General features: G+C 46.0%; 1 protein-coding gene and 1 long non-coding RNA gene across 13 annotated transcripts in view; one reads left to right on the forward strand and one right to left on the reverse strand.

Moving 5' to 3' along the window:
• Positions 1-17,255, forward strand: part of Zbtb7c (zinc finger and BTB domain containing 7C) — a 329,246-nt gene that overhangs the window by 30,782 nt on the left and 281,209 nt on the right. The window lies entirely within an intron of this gene.
• LOC102556385 (uncharacterized) overlaps positions 1-17,255 on the reverse strand; it is a 37,962-nt gene that overhangs the window by 11,536 nt on the left and 9,171 nt on the right. For 2 of the 7 annotated variants that reach the window (XR_005496453.2, XR_001842136.3), the window contains 3 exons: positions 12,404-12,508; positions 10,662-11,284; positions 9,126-9,243 (listed from right to left, as the gene is read on the reverse strand). This is a non-coding gene — a long non-coding RNA (uncharacterized LOC102556385). Of the gene's footprint in view, positions 1-3,324; positions 3,438-9,125; positions 9,244-10,661; positions 11,285-12,403; positions 12,911-17,255 lie in introns of those variants that run through there. The other 5 variants (XR_010059891.1, XR_005496449.2, XR_005496450.2 and 2 more) reach the window with 5 other exon arrangements.

The following is a 17,255-nucleotide window of genomic DNA, read 5'->3' on the forward strand; positions in this document are numbered from 1 at the left end:
GTGGATATGTAAATGAATTATTTATTCTAGCTAGCCCATATAAAATATGCAAAATTCTGGTATTTCCTTTACAAGCTGTAAGCCTGGATTGGGCAAGTTCTGTGCTTTTATTGTTTATATCCAAACCATATGTCCCACGTTACTTACTGTTTGAGCCTTGCTTGGGCTGTTTCTGCTTCATCAGTCTGTCCTCGGGATGTACTTCTCCTGGCCCCTTGCTGGCCTATCCCATCTAATAGTGACCTGTTCCCTGTCTTCTCTCTCCTTCCTCTCTGTGGTCTCTGTCTAGACCCCTTCTGGATTCTAGGCTCACCTTCCTATGCTTTCTGCCCAGTCATAAGTCTCAGCCATTTACTGACCAATCAGGAATTAATGGAAACAATCTTTATAGTATACTGACTAATACACACCCCAATATCAGGTTACAGTCTGAATAGGGGCACAGAACTCAGTTTCTAAACATACAGTGCACAAGACTAACCACAACATGTATATAGAATTCTAGTTTGGTGATAATTTTCCTTTAGTTTTGTTTTTGACTATTACCTTATTTTTAAACATTTTCATACAATGTATTTAGATCATATTCTTCCTTTCCCCCAAGCCCTCCCAGATACCTTCTGCCTCCCTAGCCACAGTGACAGGATGTCAATGTACAACTCTAGTTAGCCTAGAACTCTGTAGATCAGGCCGATCTGGAACCGGAGATCCACTTACCTCTGCCTTCCAAGTGCTGGAGTTTAAAAAGGCATGTGCCGTTATCTTGTGTTTAGTTCCGAATGTGTTTTGTCATTCTTTGGATGTATTTCTTGTCATTGGTAAGTTTGAAACTATTCTTGTATTTTTCTCTTTTCTATATGGCCCATTTTTCCTCTTTGCAAGGTTGATTTAAAGGCTAAGGTAGCATTTGTTTCGTGTGGGTGTTGTGTCTGGTGTATGTATGTGCACCATGTGTGTGCAGTGCCTGTGGAGAAATAGATGTCAAATCCCCTGGAACTGGAGATAAAGATGGTTGTGAGTTGCCCTACATGGGTGCCGGGAACTGAATCCAGCTCCTGGGCAAGAGGACACAGCCATCTCTCCAGCCCACAAAAATAGTTTACTTTAGATAATTACACAGGGATAGAATTATTTTCCATACTCCTCAAATGCTTCATATGCAGTGGTCCTGTGCTAGCATTTCACGTTGATCGCAATAAGTTAATCAATATGGATATACTGTTGCTAACTCAATTTTTCTCAGAATTTAGATTTCTTTAGCATTTCCCCCAAGTTTAGGGTTTTATGCAGGGTGCTACATTACACTTAGACAACGCGTCTCCCTCTTGGTTTGTGACAGCTTCTCAGCTTTTCCGTATTTTACTGACCACAACAGCTTTGGGGAGTCATGGCCATGTGTTTTCTTGGGTGTTTCTCAGTTGGAACGTATCTGATATTCTTTTTTCTTGACTAGACTGGGATGGTATGTTTTGGGGAGGATGGTCACAGAGGCATGGTGACACTTCCATCAGTCTACATGAAGGTAACCCTTCGTCCGTAAAGTTCATACACTCACCTCAGTCACCTGGCTCAAGACAGCACCGTCAGAGTCCTCCTTTATGGATAAAGTTGTTCTCACTTTCCTCTGTTTTCTTAACTTTGTCTTTGAAAAGACACTTTGCACGGCCCACACTTAATAATGGGGGTCGGGCTCTGTCTCCTTAAGGGTTTGCTATCTGCATTAACTGTTTAGCATTCTTCTGCACGGGACATTTTTCTAGGCTTCCTCATTTTAAAATTCACTGTTTTTATTCATCTAGTTGTTGACTATTACTATGTACTTATGAATACTCAGGTTTGTTTTAGATCATAAAAATATACTGTTGTGATGCTTTGCCTGTCCCATGCCGGCCAGGGGTGGCTCTGTCTATTGGCCCTCCCTTCACCAACTTTGAACAGTGTCGTCATCGATACAGTGCAGTGTGTGCCCATCGTCAGTGATACAGTGCAGTGTGCACCCATTGTCATTGATGTGGTGCAGTGTGCACCCAGGATTTTCATTTTCTGCCACCACAAATGTGCCAGACTCAGCCATTTCTCTAAGAAATGTGTGTTAGAAACGGAGATCAGGACACAGGCTGTGTTAATTGTCCCTAGGGCAGTTTGCAGATTTCCAGATTATAAAGACAAGGATACTTGTGTGTGCACTAATCCTTTTGTTCACTCACATCGGGAAGTACTTCTGTTGTGAGTCCCTGTGGATGTCTCCATCTCTAATCCATGGTCACAAGGCTTACATTAGCCTCTGTGCTTATCTGTACAACTGTCTATTCCAATGGCAGCAAAAACTTAGCTCCCGCTGCTGTCCCGCCAGTCATTTAGTTGGTTGCCACCACCAGTATAAAGGTGCCATCCTGGGAGGATCATTAGCCTTTATCCTCATGGGAGAGACTTATCAGCCAGAGTCAGTGCCATGGGGGACCCTGGCCTTTAGACTTCTCTTCCCCGCTTCCCCCCTACACTTTTCTATTTCTTTTCTCTTCTTTTCCAAACTTAACTTTGGATAGGCATTAAAGACGTAGATTTGATTTTGACATTTTCTCGCATACACACATCACTATGCTTTGTTTGTACTTACAACCCTCAACTCCTGTCCCCATTTCTGCTCACCTCTTGCAAGTCCCCTTCCTCACACCAAATAGTAGCTCTTTTGTTTTCATCCTGCGAATATTTTACCATCCTCTCCTACCTGCTTCCCCAGGACCTCTTCTTCCTTTCTGTGGTCCTCTTTCTAAGACATTCTCTCTCTCTCTCTCTCTCTCTCTCTCTCTTTCTCTCTCTCTCTCTGTCTCTCTCTGTCCCCGTCTCTCTCTGTCCCCCCCCCCTCTCTCTCTCTCTCTCTCTCTCTCTCAGTTTTACATGTAAGAGAAAACACGTTATTTGTCTTTCTGCATCTGGCTTATTTTACTTAATATGCTGATCTCCAGTTCTATAAAATTCTCTCCAAAGGCCATATTTTAATTTTTTCTTTACAGTTGAATAAAATTTGATTGTGTATGTGGGGGGCAGAATTCCTCCAAGCTAAAAAGTACCACTAAACCACCCATGCTTCCCCATTACGTTTATACATCATGCTTTCTTTACTCATTCATTTGTTGATGGGCATTAGGCTGACTTTAGGTTCTAACTAGAAATAACATGAAATAAATATGGACGCCGGTGATTCTGCAGAGGCCTGGCCTTCAGGTGCACACGCAGGCATGCGGTGTCTGGATCCTAAGGTTACCCAGGTATTATGGGAGTCCCCTTTGCCTTAGTCAGGGTTTCTATCCCTGCACAAACATCATGCCCAAGAAGCAAGTTGGGGAGGAAAGGGTTTATTCAGCTTACACTTCCACATTGCTGTTCATCACCAAAGGAAGTCAGGACAGGAACTCAAGCAGGTCAGGAAGCAGGAGCTGATGCAGAGGCCATGGAGGGTGTTACTTACTGGCTTGCTTCCCCTGGCTTGCTCAGCTTGCTTGTTTTTAGAACCCAGGACCACTACCCAGGGATGGCACCACCCACAAAGGGCTGTGTCCTCCCACATTGATCATTAGCTGAGAAAATGCCTTACAGCTGGGTCTCATGAAGGCATTTCCACAACTGAGGCTCCTTTTCTGTGACAACTCCAGCTGTGTCAAGTTGACACACAAAACCAGCCAGTACACCCATATTATCATGGCTGTGCCAGACATTCTCACCAGCAGCATGTACGTCCCTCTCCCCCAGCATCTGTGAGCTTCATCTGCATGGCAATAGTTGTTCTAACTGAGGTGAGATAGAATCTCAAAACGGTTTAAACTGGCGTTCCCTGATGGCTAAGGGGTTGGCCGCTTTTGAACATGTTTATTGTTGAATGTGTTTATTGGCCTTTTGGATTTCTCCCTTTGAAAACTGTCTATTCACAGAGACCATCAGAGACAGAGAAAGCGGCAACCAAAATGCAGAGAACGGGCAATAATGGGGTGCCCAGCCCCATTTGATATATTTATAACTCTTGCATCTAAGCCCAGGGTAGAGGGTGAGGAGAGAGTGGAAGAGTCACAGGGGCAGGAGGTCTGCTGTGAGGTTGTGTCTCCTAGAAATGGCAGATGCTTCACCCAGGATACCTCAACAATATGGCTGCCTACAGAAGACCCAAAGAAATACAACAGCAACTGACATGTTAACAGATTCCCACCCATAGACAACTACAGCCAATTAATGACCTCTGAGAAAGGGAGAATTAATCTTACTCAGGGATGAACTCAGTTGATTACTCAATATCAAGTGATCAGCCCTGAAACCATATTCATATAAATACCATTGTACAGACTGCGCAGGTTATCTTTATATCTTTAAATACGTGTGCACGAGCGTGTGTGTGTGTGTGTGTGTGTGTGTGTGTGTGTGTGTGTGTGAGTAACAATACCAATTAAAGGAAAAGACTCTATGCATTTAAGAGGGAGCAACATGGGGGGTTACATAGGAGGGCTTGGAAGGAGAAAACGGAAGGGTGAAAATTTAATTTAAAAAATTTTTAAAAAGAAAACTGTCTCTTCAATTTATTGGCCTATTACTAATTGGGTGACTTGTGATGTGGGATATTTGTAGATTCTAGATATTAATCCACGTCAGCTATCAGTTGTAAAGGATGCACCCATTCTGAAGGCTGCCTCCATCCTGATGGTCGCGTCTTCTCCGGCACAGAAGCCTTTTAAATGCAATTTGTCAGTTCTTGAGGTTTTCCCTGCACTACTGGAGTTCTTTTCAGGAAGCCATTTTAAAGTATGTTTCCTGTTTTCCTCTAGCAGTCTCATAGCTTTTGATCCATTTGAATTGATTTTGTATAGGGTGAGAGATACTGGTATAGTACTCTTCTTTGATATATGCATGGTCCGTCACTGAAGGAAGTCAGGACAGGAACTCCAACAGGGCAGGGCCATGGAGATAGGAGCTGATGCTAAGGAGGTCACTGGTGTGCTATCATGGCTGGCTCACTCTGTCTTCTTATAGAACCCATCCTGGATGGCACCTACAATGGGCTGGGCCCTCCCCCAATCACTAATTAGGAAAATGCCCTTCAGACTTGTCTACTGCCTGATCTTAGGGAGGTATTTTCTCAATTGAAGCTCCCTCCTCTGGAGGGGAGGCTAACTTGTATCAAGTCCACATAAAAGTAGCCAGCACAAGATGTTTTAAGTAAACAATGTGTCACCTGCAGACAGGGATAATTGAGGTTCTTCCTTTTCTCATTGTACTCTTATTTCTTTCTCCTGTCCTTTTGCTCTAGCTGAAGCTTTATGCCCATAGTAAAAGGAACTACCAGCTTGTCATTTTGTTTCATTCCAGAGTCTAGGGGAAATGTTCTCAGTTTTTATCCATTTAGTATCGTATGGGAGATGTATATATATATGTATATATATGTGTGTGTATATGTATATATGTGTGTGTATATGTGTGTATATATGTATATATACATATATATAATCATAAAACCATATAGGGTTTTTGTAGATACTCTTTGTCATGCTACACTCTGCTCCTTATATTTCTGTTTCTTCGGGGCTTTTATCATGAAGAGATGAACTCTGCATCTATGGTGGTGATCACCTGAGTTCTGTCCTAGCCTCTCTGTGTGCTGTATTATGTCTATTGCTTTGTGTATGTTGCATTTATGGAATGGAATAAACTTGATTGTGGTGTATGGGGTTTCTGAATACATTCCTGCATTTGGTTTGCAAGAATTTTATGGAGAATTTTTTACCTCCGCAGTCGTCTCGAAAATTGGCTTATAATTTTCTTGTTGCCTTCACCCAGTTTTAGTATCAGGGTAATAATGTTGGCTTCATATACTGAATTTGGCGGTGTTCTTTTCAATTTTCAGGAAGAGTTTGAGGAATGTTGGCGTTCATATTTTCTTATGGTGTGGTCAGGGCCGGGCAGATGGAGATGACTCAGTCATTAAAGTGCTTGTTCTGCAAGTGTTGAAGACCTGGGTGTAGATCTCAGAACCCAGTTAAAGCCAAATGAAGCAGTCTACACCTACAGACCAGCCCCACAGGCGGCAGGCAGATCCTCGGGACTCTCTGGTCAGCCAGCCTAGCCAATGGTGAGCTCCAGGATACGTGAATGGCTCTGCTCAAAAATTGAGATGGAGAGCAGGAGGGGCAGCTGGTGTCAACCACTGGATTGCACTTGTGTTGTACCTGCATAGGTATGTTGAGTTCACATGGATACTAAATAAATATTAAAAACTATTTTACTATGACCTGACATGATGCAAAAACCTGTCGTGATTTTTTTTAAATTATGTGTAGTTTGAAATTTCTTTGATAATTTTCATGTCAGCTAAATATGATTGTGGGGTACTGAAGCCACTCCCTGTAGCGTTAAGGATACAGCATAACCTTTTCTGTTCCTTAGTGTTTGTTTAATGACATGGAAAGCTGTGATATTCAGCAAACATACACTTAACTGTCACACCTTCCTGGCAAAATGTACTTCTATTAATATTTAGTGGCCTTCTTTATTCCTTCTGACTAATTTTGGTGTCTCTTCCTGCTGTGCTGGGTAAATTGACTTGTGTCCTCTGACTCTCGATCTGTGAGAGGTTTTGCCAATGAGGTGTATCCTTGGGAGACAGCAAACAGTTGGGCCTTGTTTGCTCATCCTGTTGAGTAATCTGTGTCTTTGTCTTGGTGAGTTGAGGCCATTTCTATGTAAGGTTATTATTGATAGAGGTTGGTTAACTCCTGTCTTTTTGTTGGTTTTTCTCGTTTGGCTGGGTCATTATTTGTTCTTTTCCTCCTCCCTTATTAGAACTGTTTGCTGTTTTACTGGATTGAACGTGATGGGTTCCTTTCCAGCTCTTTTGTTCATCTATTCCTATATGAAATTTGTTTTTCCTTTGCTCTCCTAATTGATATTTTTTCTTCCTCCATGTACACTATTTTGTGTGTGTGTGTGTGTGTGTGTGTGTGTGTGTGTATCTGAGTTTATGCTGCCTCTGTTTGTGCTTGCGTTGAAATGTCCTTATCTCTCTATCAGTTTTATAATACAGCTTTGCTGGATATGGCAACCCTTGTTAGAGCCTGAAACATGTCACCCTGGGCTAGCTGGATTTAGAGCTGGTGGTGAGGATGGATGCTAGGCTGCCATATTTGCCTGTGTAAGGGAGTTGACATTTTTGCCATACAGTTTTTCATTTGTTTCTTTGCATTATAGTTTTTGAGACCTGGACTGTCATCTGTGGAGAGATCCTTGTCTGGTCATGGCTCTTTAGGGTTTTGCCTCTTGTGTTCAGATATCTATTTGCTTTTTTCCCCATCTACAACTTCACCGAATAGATTCTCCGTGCTTTTAGTTTTTATTCAGCTGCTCCTGCTCTGTGGATGTTCGTTCGGCCTCCTTGTTATCCTCCATTCTTCTTGGATGTGTCAACCGTATTTGTCCATTCGTCTTTTTGTCTCTTGTGCTCAAACACCGCATTTCCTTGGCCACGTCTTCCGTTCCTGACATCGCCCTGCTGCCCGCCTGAGCCGGTTGGTGGTGCCTGCCCTCTACTTTTAATTTGATTCACTGAGGTTTTTTATGTCCAGCATTTCTATTCATTCTTCTTATTTTGATTGCAACTTCTTTGCTGACTCTTTCTCCCATGTTGTTGATTTCCTCGCCCGTTTGTCTGGCCGCTTCCACCGTGTTGCTGGCTTCCCTTTCCAGGCCCTGGTTTCTTTCCTCTCTGTAAGTTCCGATCTTCACCATGTCCGTTGCTATCAGGAAGCATCTTTTCACGTCTCAACCCTGCACTCTACCCTCTCGGAGGAGCTGGACTGCGGTGCTCTCTGGTGTTTCTGTAGTGGGATTTGCGCCCCTGTTGGTTTGGATATCTCTCCCAGTTTGGGGGATCTTCCTCAGAGCAGCCTCCCGCTGAGGGCTCACTCCAGCACCCTTGGGGGAAGCCTCTGCCTCTTTTCACTTGCGTTTCTTTGGGGACACCGCCTTCCTGCTTCTCCATATTGCACTCTCATCCCGCTGTGGCTTTTCTGAAGCCACTCCTCTTTCTCTCTTTGCGGTAACGTCTGTTTTCTTCACTGGGTCCCCTTACTCGGATGCCCCTACTCTCCGTCTGCGGCTAGAGCCACAGTCTCAACATTTCTAGTGGGCTTGTTTCCCGTGTTTTAAATGCAGTCAGATTTAAAAAACAAAACCCACGTCATCCTGCATTGCATCTCTGGGTAATAGTCCATGTACAAGGTGCTCTGTAGGTTTGACATATCTGGAGGTCTTACCCTCACTCACCATTACGATTACATATACAACAGTCTCACCATCACCTTAAATATCCCCCGGATCCTCCCTAGAGCTTTGTCTTTTCTAGACTGTGATATCATCAGGACCTTGCGGCACACAGGCCTTCTCGCATTTCTCAGCACACATATATGATTTGCCCGTCATTTCTTGTGGCGTAATTGGTCATTTCTTGTTGCTGAATCATATTTTATTACATGGATATAGTGAAGTTTTATATCCATTTGTCTACCGGTGGACTTCTCGGTTGTCTCTAATCTTCGAAGTTTTTGTGACTAAATCTTGGACAAAATTCACAGATAGGGGTTCCTGCGCATGTATGTTTCCATGTCACGTGACTGACACTGTCACAGGAGCATGACTGATCATTTGAGAAAACCGTTTAGTTTGTTTTTAAAACGGTGCCATTTCTCCCCCCAAAGTGACTGTACTATTTTAAACTCCAACCAGCAGCAAACACAAGGTTTTTTTCCTCCATGTCCTTGGGAGCATTGCTACTGTTGGTTTGGGAGTATGAATCAGTCTAACAGGTGTGTTGCCATTCTTTTATTTAAACTCAGCTCCCTAGTGACAAGTCACATTGGACACTGTTGGACACTGTTTCATCCAGTCTTTACTGTCTCTCTCTCTCTCTCTCTCTCTCTCTCTCTCTCTCTCTCTGTGTGTGTGTGTGTGTGTGTGTGTGTGTGTGTGTGTAAACAGCCAAGCCATCTCTCCAGTTCATCTTATCACTGAGTTTTAAGAGCCATTTGTGTATTTTGGATACCTGTCCTTCCTCTAGTATGTGTATGTGTTGAAAATGTATTTGTACTTACCTTACACTACATGACGTAAGGATGACCTCCTGACCTTTATCTCGAGGACTCTTGATTGTTAGTACTGTGAGGTATGCCTTCTTGGTTGGGACCTCAGGAGGTCTGTCCATCTTCTTTCCTGGAGAGTAAGGTACTGACTGTAGGCATTTGTCTCTGAAAGGCTGGTGGATTAGCATGGCGTCTCTGAAGCACCAGGTAGATGAGAGCTCTTCAGTCCTGCCTGTGGGCAGTGTGGGAGGGTCTGCCCTCCCTTCTGCCTGGTGTTCATCACTCCAGGCAGCATGTATTGACCTCTTTCAAGAATAAACCTCCACCATTCGCTCATGGGCCCATTCTGACCAGAGAGAGAACCTGGGCTCTACACTGCTTCCTAAAGAGACTAGCGCCCAGCTTCCCCTTTCCATCTCTTCCCTCCCCTCCTGCTTAGGGAGCAGTGAGTTCCAGCGCAGGGAGGGGGGATTTGCTGTGTGACCTGGGATGCAGAACACCTTCTCTGTCTTCTGGAGTAGATAGACCCCGAGTCATTCACCACTTGTCCCTCTGATTTCTGGCTTCTAAAATCCAGTTACCATCACCCCCTCTCCAGCTCTTCTCATTCACCAGTGTTTATGCCTAATCTTAAACACTGCTGTCCTAGTCGGATTTGGGGAGGACGCTAAAGGAGATGTATGCACTTATCATGACCTATTTAACCAGTTCTGACTGGGCGGGGCTTGGGGCTGAACACCCGTTAAAGACCTCGAAAGGTACTTCTGTCTTGACACGTTTTCTCTGTTAGTATTTTAGGACCAGTTAAAATATCACCTCCTCTTGATGCTTTCCGGTGCCACCAGCCCAGGCCAGCACTGTTAAACCTCTCTTCTGGCATTTTGTACTCAACTCCCACACAGTACCCCGTAATCACTGCTGTGGTTATCTCCCCTTCTTAGACTAGAACTTTTAGGACCACACCATGTTTATGTTCAGATATCCAGCACTCAATGCCCAGACTTGAATAAATTCTTTTCAAAAAATATTTGTTTTTATTTTGATCTCTCTCTCTCTCTCTCTCTCTCTCTCTCTGTCTGTCTGTCTTTCTCTCTCTCTCTCTATATATATATACATATATATATACTCACATATGTACATACATATATACATATATATGTATATATGTATATATGTATGTACATATGTGAGTTAAGGTGCCCTCAGAGGCCTTAGGTCCTCCTGAAACTGGAGTTGCAAGTGGTTGTGAGCGCCTGAGTGAGCGCTCAGAACAGAGGTGGGTCCTGGAGGAGCCATGTCTTCATCCCCAAACCCGGAATAGACTTTACTAAATGGGTGCAGTGTGAGCAAAGAACAAAGTCAGAGCTTTATGGTTTGCTCTGATGGGGCGCGCTTTCCCTAGGTAGCTCTAACCTGCGTGGGGATCCAGAATGGGTCTCCGAGCACTTGGTCTCAGGCCTGGTCAGTGTCTAGATTCTGCCTGGACCTTTCCCTCAAGATTCTGGGAATGTGTAGACCACATTCCTGGGTGTAGAAAGGTGTTGGTACCTGATAAAAGCCTCCTTCTTCATGCTTCTATTCACCAAGGTAAGGAGGTCTATACGGTGGGGAACTGGGTGAGAGGCAGTGAGTGGAGGAGGTGTCATTTATTCTGTAATTGATGAGCAGGCTCTCTTCCCTGAGGCAAAGCCCAGGGCGTTAGTGGAGTGACAGCCACCCTTTCAGAGCCTGGCCACCTGGCTGGACAGGTCTTATGACGACGAAAGCTGGGAGAGAAGCTAAGAGGGGCTGTCCATCCCAGCTGCAGACTGACAGCCTCCGGGGTGTGGGTTTTGAGCCCTGCTGCCCAGTCCCAGCAGGAAGCTTCTCTCCTGGGCCCTGACACTGTTGGTGGAACTCAGAATGTCATCAGCTGACTGACAGCCCTGCTTCCAGCAATGGGGCCTGGCCTTGGGCAGACTTCAGGCAGCCAGGGGCCTTTCCTCCTCAGACATCATGCCCCCAAACGATAATTAGCCAAGCATTTCTGAGTCATGGGGGGAAGCTGGAGTTTTCTGAAGGTCTTCCTTTCAAGTAACTGAGTGGCCAGACAAGCCTGGAAAGCCCCTTCCTCCTGGTTGCTTTCTTTGCTGAAGACTCTTTTGTATCCAATGCAGAAACAGATGGCTCTCCTTGGGTCAAGACATTATTGTGGTTAGATCACAAACAGTGATAAGAAGAATATATAAAACAAGTAACGTATCTGGTTGTATTAAGATGGTTATGAAGCCATTTGAACTGATAAGATTCTTAGGCTGTGCCCCATTTCCCCTCCTCCCACCCCGAGTTTCTGGAGCCAGCAGCAGCAGCAGCAGCAGCACCCGGAACTCTGTAGAAAAGTTCTTTCCCAGTCCCACTGATGCAGAGGTTTTGGGAATGAGTAAACCTAGTCCCTAGCCACATTCTCATGAGCGATCGGGGTGACCCTGGTGCTCACTGCAGTTTGAGGAGTACTGCCTTTAAAGACTAGGAAACGGGGTGGGTGAGGGAAAACAGGACAAAACCCAAAAGATGAGGAGGGCCCAGAACAGTCTTAAGGTCACAGCTAGCAATAGCAGCCCAGGGACCTGGGGCATAGTCTTCTGCTTCCTGGCCCGTTGGATTTCAAATGACAGCTAGTTGTCAGAGTCAGGAGAACATTTGCATTAAGGAGGGCCCTGCTACCACACAAAGCTTGGGGCGGGAACACTGCCTTACTCAGTCCTTAAGCAATCCTGCACAGGTCCCCATTCCAAGGGGGGAAATTGGGGTTCAGTACAGCTAGACAACTTACCTGATTGGAGGAAAGATGTCTCTCCTTCTCATCTCCCTCCTTCCCATCTCCCTCCCTCCCTCCCCCTCCCTCCCTCCCCCTCCCTCCCTTCCACCTTCCTTTCTTATCCTTTCGTGAGACAGAGTGACCTAGAACTCATTTTGCAGTTCAAACCACCCTAAGATACGAGGCACCCTGTGTCACCTTCAGGGTGCTGGGATTCTGTATAGGAGTCACCACATTCAATTGGAGCTGGATTTCAAGTCCGGTTTTGTTCCTCTGCTAAACCCTTCCCCCACGTTTGTTTATATTGCACCACCAAAGACACCCACTTGATGCAGGGTGAGTGAGCGTGTGGTACCTGTGTGGCCATTGGAGTTCTCCTGAGGATCAGAGAATTGTGGGCTTTTCTCCCACTCCCCACCACCACCTTTTGCTGCCCTTTGGGCCCCAACTCCAGTTTAGAGAGAGTGAGGGAGAGATGGAGAAGCCCACCTACCTTTCTTCTTCCTTACGTTTCCAACTTGGGTGAGAATTGAGTTTCTGGGAATCTTCGATGCTTGAGGCAGGGCTGGAGTTTACCAAATGCAGCTGCACAGTATTGCTGGAGAGGAGAGGGAAAGAGGAAGCCTAGGCATTGGAGCCTGAGGGCCAGAAGACAAGGGAGCGAGCTGGGGCAAGCTGGCCTGATAGAGCAGAAGAGGAAATTAAAGAGCCTCCAGTGTCCATCTAACTTCCTTCCGGCCTCCTTTGCTGCATTTTTGGCATGGGCTGGCAAAGCTGGCCTGTAGCATTCCAGTCAGGTTGCTCTTTGTCTTGCCCAGAAATACCAGATAAAAGAAACCACGGAATGAAGGATAAGGAATGAAGAATGAGACCGGGTCCACCCTCAGGACATTCCATTAATATTAACCGTCTTTCCGAGTGGGCAGCCTCGCTGCTGTCTGCTGGGATCCAGCTGTTTTGACAGCCCTCGCCTCTGTTGTGCGGTGAGAGAGGGGAGGGGACAGGAAAGGTGTATTTCCCAAGAGCCCCAAGTTCACCCAGTAGCTCCCTTTCACTGGAGGATCCATGATCCCGTGTTAAGATAGAATGACCAGGGAGGCCAGTTCTTATTTGGAAAATGCCTCATTAGACTTTTGGTTAAATGAAGGCTCCATGGAAATGAGGCAAGAACTCAGGAGGCTTCTGGAACTGTCGTGGGATGGCAGAGGGCTTTGTCAATGTTCAGAAAGGAGCCCTAGAGATGCTGGAGAAGGGACTGGACTGCCTTGCTCTGGGACACACAACTGACAGAGACAGAACTGGCTAGCCTTAGCCTGTGGGCTCCCAGGGCTGTACTAGGGGCTTCTTTTTTCATCTGAAGCCTCCAGTCTCCTAAAGATTCCTTGGAAGTTGATCCTATCTCTTTAAGGAGACCCGGCCTTTCACAGGAAGATTTTAGACTGGGGTCTATTTGTACAGTCATTAAACATCCCTAATAGTATTCTAGATACTGAGGTAGGCTCTGGGGAGACAGAAGAAAGCTTTGTTCATGCTTATGTGGAGTTTATAGTCCAGTGAAAACAGACAGAAAAGTAAAACCAAACAATAGTGTAAAAAAGGGCTCCCCAGAGCTGTAGATGGTGTCCAACGGCCAGCAGGAAGGGCCTGGATAAAAGAGGTCAGGCTGGAGACATTTGATCTGGGTATCAAAGAGTAAGCAGGGGTTTGCTAAGCAGGAAGAAGAGACAAGGGCATCTCAGATATGGTTGATGTCTCAGGTAACAAGGTTATGGCTTTTACAAGGCCTGAAGATGTGGGTAAGCAGTGGTTATCGACAGGGTATGCATAGGGAAGGATCAAGAGACAGGGTTGAACAGAGAGATGGGGCCAGGCCATAAGAAGGATCATGGTGGGACTAGAGAGTTGTCTCAGCAGTTAAGAGCACTGACTGCTCTTCCAGGGGTCCTGAGCTCACATCGGAGCAACCACGTGGTGGCTCACATTACCATCTGTAATGGGTGCCCTGGTGTGTCTGAAGACAGCTACAGTGTACTCACATATGTAAATAAATCTTTAAAGAAACGATCATGGCTATGGTGAGAAGTTTGAAGTTTGTCATATCCTGAGGGTAATGGGAAGCCATTGAACAGTTTTATCAATCAGTGCTAGCTATCTAACAGATGTCCTACGTTGTGTCAACTCTAGCATCTTCATGACCTAATCCTGAAGGTTTACAGTGGAGGGAAGGTCGAGGTGGTGATGGCACATCAGCTGTTTATCCTTTCAGTTCCATTCTCATTTACACACCAGAACCAGTCACACGGCCCCAGCTTCGCTACAACGGAGGCTGGAAGATGTTGGGAAACATGCCCGCTTTTAGAGGACACTGCTTCCAAGAGAGCTGCTCACCAGGAAAGCAGTGTGGTCAGGCTTGGCGCTTCACTCCGCGTGTTGGCTAGTTCTCTAATTGCTCTTACGGAATACTTGACAAAAAACAACTTTTGAGAGGAAGAATGGATCTTGTCTCCAGTTCAGGAAATACAGTCTTTCATGGTGGGCAAGGCATGGGGGTGTGAGGTGGCGGCTTACTGTTATGGGTGAGGACAGATGACTTCTCCTGCCTTCCGTCAAGCAGAGGCCTTGGCTCTGGAGATTCCCAAAGGAAAAGAATTCACACTAGACTCAAGGGAAGTGAGCTAGTAATTGAGGTTGATTTTAGTGAGCAGAAAAGATTTTTAGCCGTTGAGAGAGCAAAATGAGAAGGTTAAGCACACCCCCTAGATGGAGGGCATGGTGAATCAGGGGGAAATGACAAAGGGCTGCCTTCAGTACCTTGACTTGCAGATTCTAGTCTGCATGTCTCCTCCCCTTGTGGGTGCTTGGGGTGTCTGGGGTGAGGGAATGAATGGGTGGAGGCTTTCTTAGAAGCCGGTCTTACCTGCAGTTCAGTCTTCTGCAATCAGATATAAGAATATACAGGAAGGTAGAATTACTTAATGGAGTCATTAAGAAGTCTTGGATGTGCTCCTCACGGGGGGGTTTCCTGGGAGCAATGGGGAGCCTGCTGAGGTGAGCTTTGCTGTTCAATACCTCCCAAATCCTGGCTCTCGCTGCTTTGACTCTACTCTTTCTTTTTACTATAATAGTTGGGTCATGTCTGCAGTGAGGAAGGGGATAAGGAGCGGGGAGGGGGAATATAGATAGATTTGGGAAAGAACTGAGAAGGCCATTCCTACAAGTCCCATCCCTTCAGCCCTACAGTGTCTGTCTCAAGCAAGGCCCCATGTCCAAAAGTTTCCACAGCCTCCCCAAACCCTGCCATTAGTCAGAGACTAGGTTCACACATGTGCCTGTGAGGAACATTTATTATGCAAACCGGGGTGCTCTGGCAGTGGGCGATATGGCACTGAAGCTCTTCAAGTCAGGGAAGGGTAGAGATCCTCTCCACTACCCAGTATGATGATCTTCAGCCCGCAGTTGAGCCACTGAGCGGCAGAGGAGAGATGTGTGGTGCCGGCAATGTTTGGGATAGCAGTTCTGAGGGAGATGGAAGGCGGACAGGGCTGTCGGATTCCGGCCACAAATGGGCTTGAGGTTAAAATGTTATGCCATCTTGGAATTCATCCCCTGACAAGGCAGAGACTCTGTATCTGTGGCGCTGTGTTCTGAGCACTCAGGAGGGCCTCGGTTGTCATTTATGGGGCCAGCACTGGTAGATAAAGTCATGGATCTGAACAAAAAGGGAAGAAGGGCAGGTGGAAATGTCCCTGGGAAAGAGTGACCTTCAGTGGCCAGCCTCCCAATGTAAGGTACTCTCTCCTGTTCTTGTAACTCACTGCCACCAACTGTATGTGTGAGGAAGGACAGCGGCTGCCACATGAGAGGCACTTCAGTGTCTCCTAGGGAGGCTTTTGCTCCTTACCTCGTGTTTGTCTGTGTTCATGTTAATTTGGGCCCTGGCTGTGTTTCTACTATGGCCTCTGTTGGGAACACCATGCTGGCAGAGGGCTTCATGCCTAGCTTCGCCATGCTGCTTGCCCTGCACAACACCAGATTCTTTAGCCAAGCTAACGGAGAATGTCACAAAGCTGGTAGGAGAAGGTACGTCTGAGGTCTGGTTTAAACTTTGCTGTAACTGGATCATATGGGAAGTCACCCTGGTCCTCAGTTTCCCTTTCTGTAAGTGAGGAGTTGGTGGGTGTGAGGTTTGAAACAAGGTCATCAAATACTGGGAGGCTTGTGACAGAGAGCCTTAGGCACCTCCTCACAAGAGCAAGCTCACATGTCAGGATTGACCGGACATAAACCCCCTTCCTACTATACCCTTATATATTAGATAGCAAGGCCTTCTGGGCCTCCTCGCATGTAGCATGGGTCACTTCCTGCCACGTGCCTGCTTTTCTCTTCCTACTGGTTTTAGATTTCTATGACAAATACAGTGCTTGCAGAAGACTCTGAAACGGCCAAAGAGAAGTGCCCGGATGTGTTCACTGCGGCTTCACAGGACTGCATGAGGCTCTTCTGAGGAAAGTCAGTACAAACCTACTTGTGATCACTGGAGTCACTTACCAGGAGATTTAAGTGTGTGTGTGTGTGTGTGTGTGTGTGTGTGTGTGTGTGTGTATGCATGTGCACACCAGACTCTGTATTTTTTTTTAAAAAGGTAGGCTTATTATTTTGAACAATTATAGATTTTGGGGGGGGGTAGTTGTGAAAGATAATAAAGAGGGGTTCTGCGTGTGCTTGACCCAGTTTCCCTTGGTAACGGGATCTTGTAACACTCCAGTACAATATCCCAGCCAGAGTACACACTGATGCTGTAGTTACATGGCGATAACCCCCTGCAGCCCCCCCGCAAGCTGAAGATACTGTGGCTGACAGTTCATTTAGTACCTCTGACCTATGACATTCCCAGCCTGGCTACACAACCCACCTCCCAGGGACGGCTGTTTTCCTGTTGTTCCTGTCACTGTAGCTGCAGTGTGAAGTGGCCCTCCAGTACCTCAGGATGACCACAGAGCAGATACCCAGATACACACCTGAAGTTCGGTGTGTGCTGAGTGTGTAAGCTGTAAGTCAAGGACTGCCATACTAACACTGATATACTCAGTGTTGCTGTCACTGCAAGGGTTTCTCCCTGCCACCCACTGATAGACTCACCTTACTTTACCTCCACCTGGAAGCCACCAGCCCATTGTTCATGTCTATGTTTTGCCATTTTGAGAGTGTTTGACAAGTATGATTACATATACACACATAATATATGTATATAGGAGCCCTCCCTCCCTTCTTCTTCCTTCCTTCTTTCCTCCCTTCTTCCTTTCTCCCTCCCTCCCTTTTTCCTTTCTTCCTTCTTCCTTTTTCCT

Source organism: Rattus norvegicus, chromosome 18 (assembly GCF_036323735.1).
Source record: "Rattus norvegicus strain BN/NHsdMcwi chromosome 18, GRCr8, whole genome shotgun sequence".
NCBI lineage: Eukaryota > Metazoa > Chordata > Mammalia > Rodentia > Muridae > Rattus > Rattus norvegicus.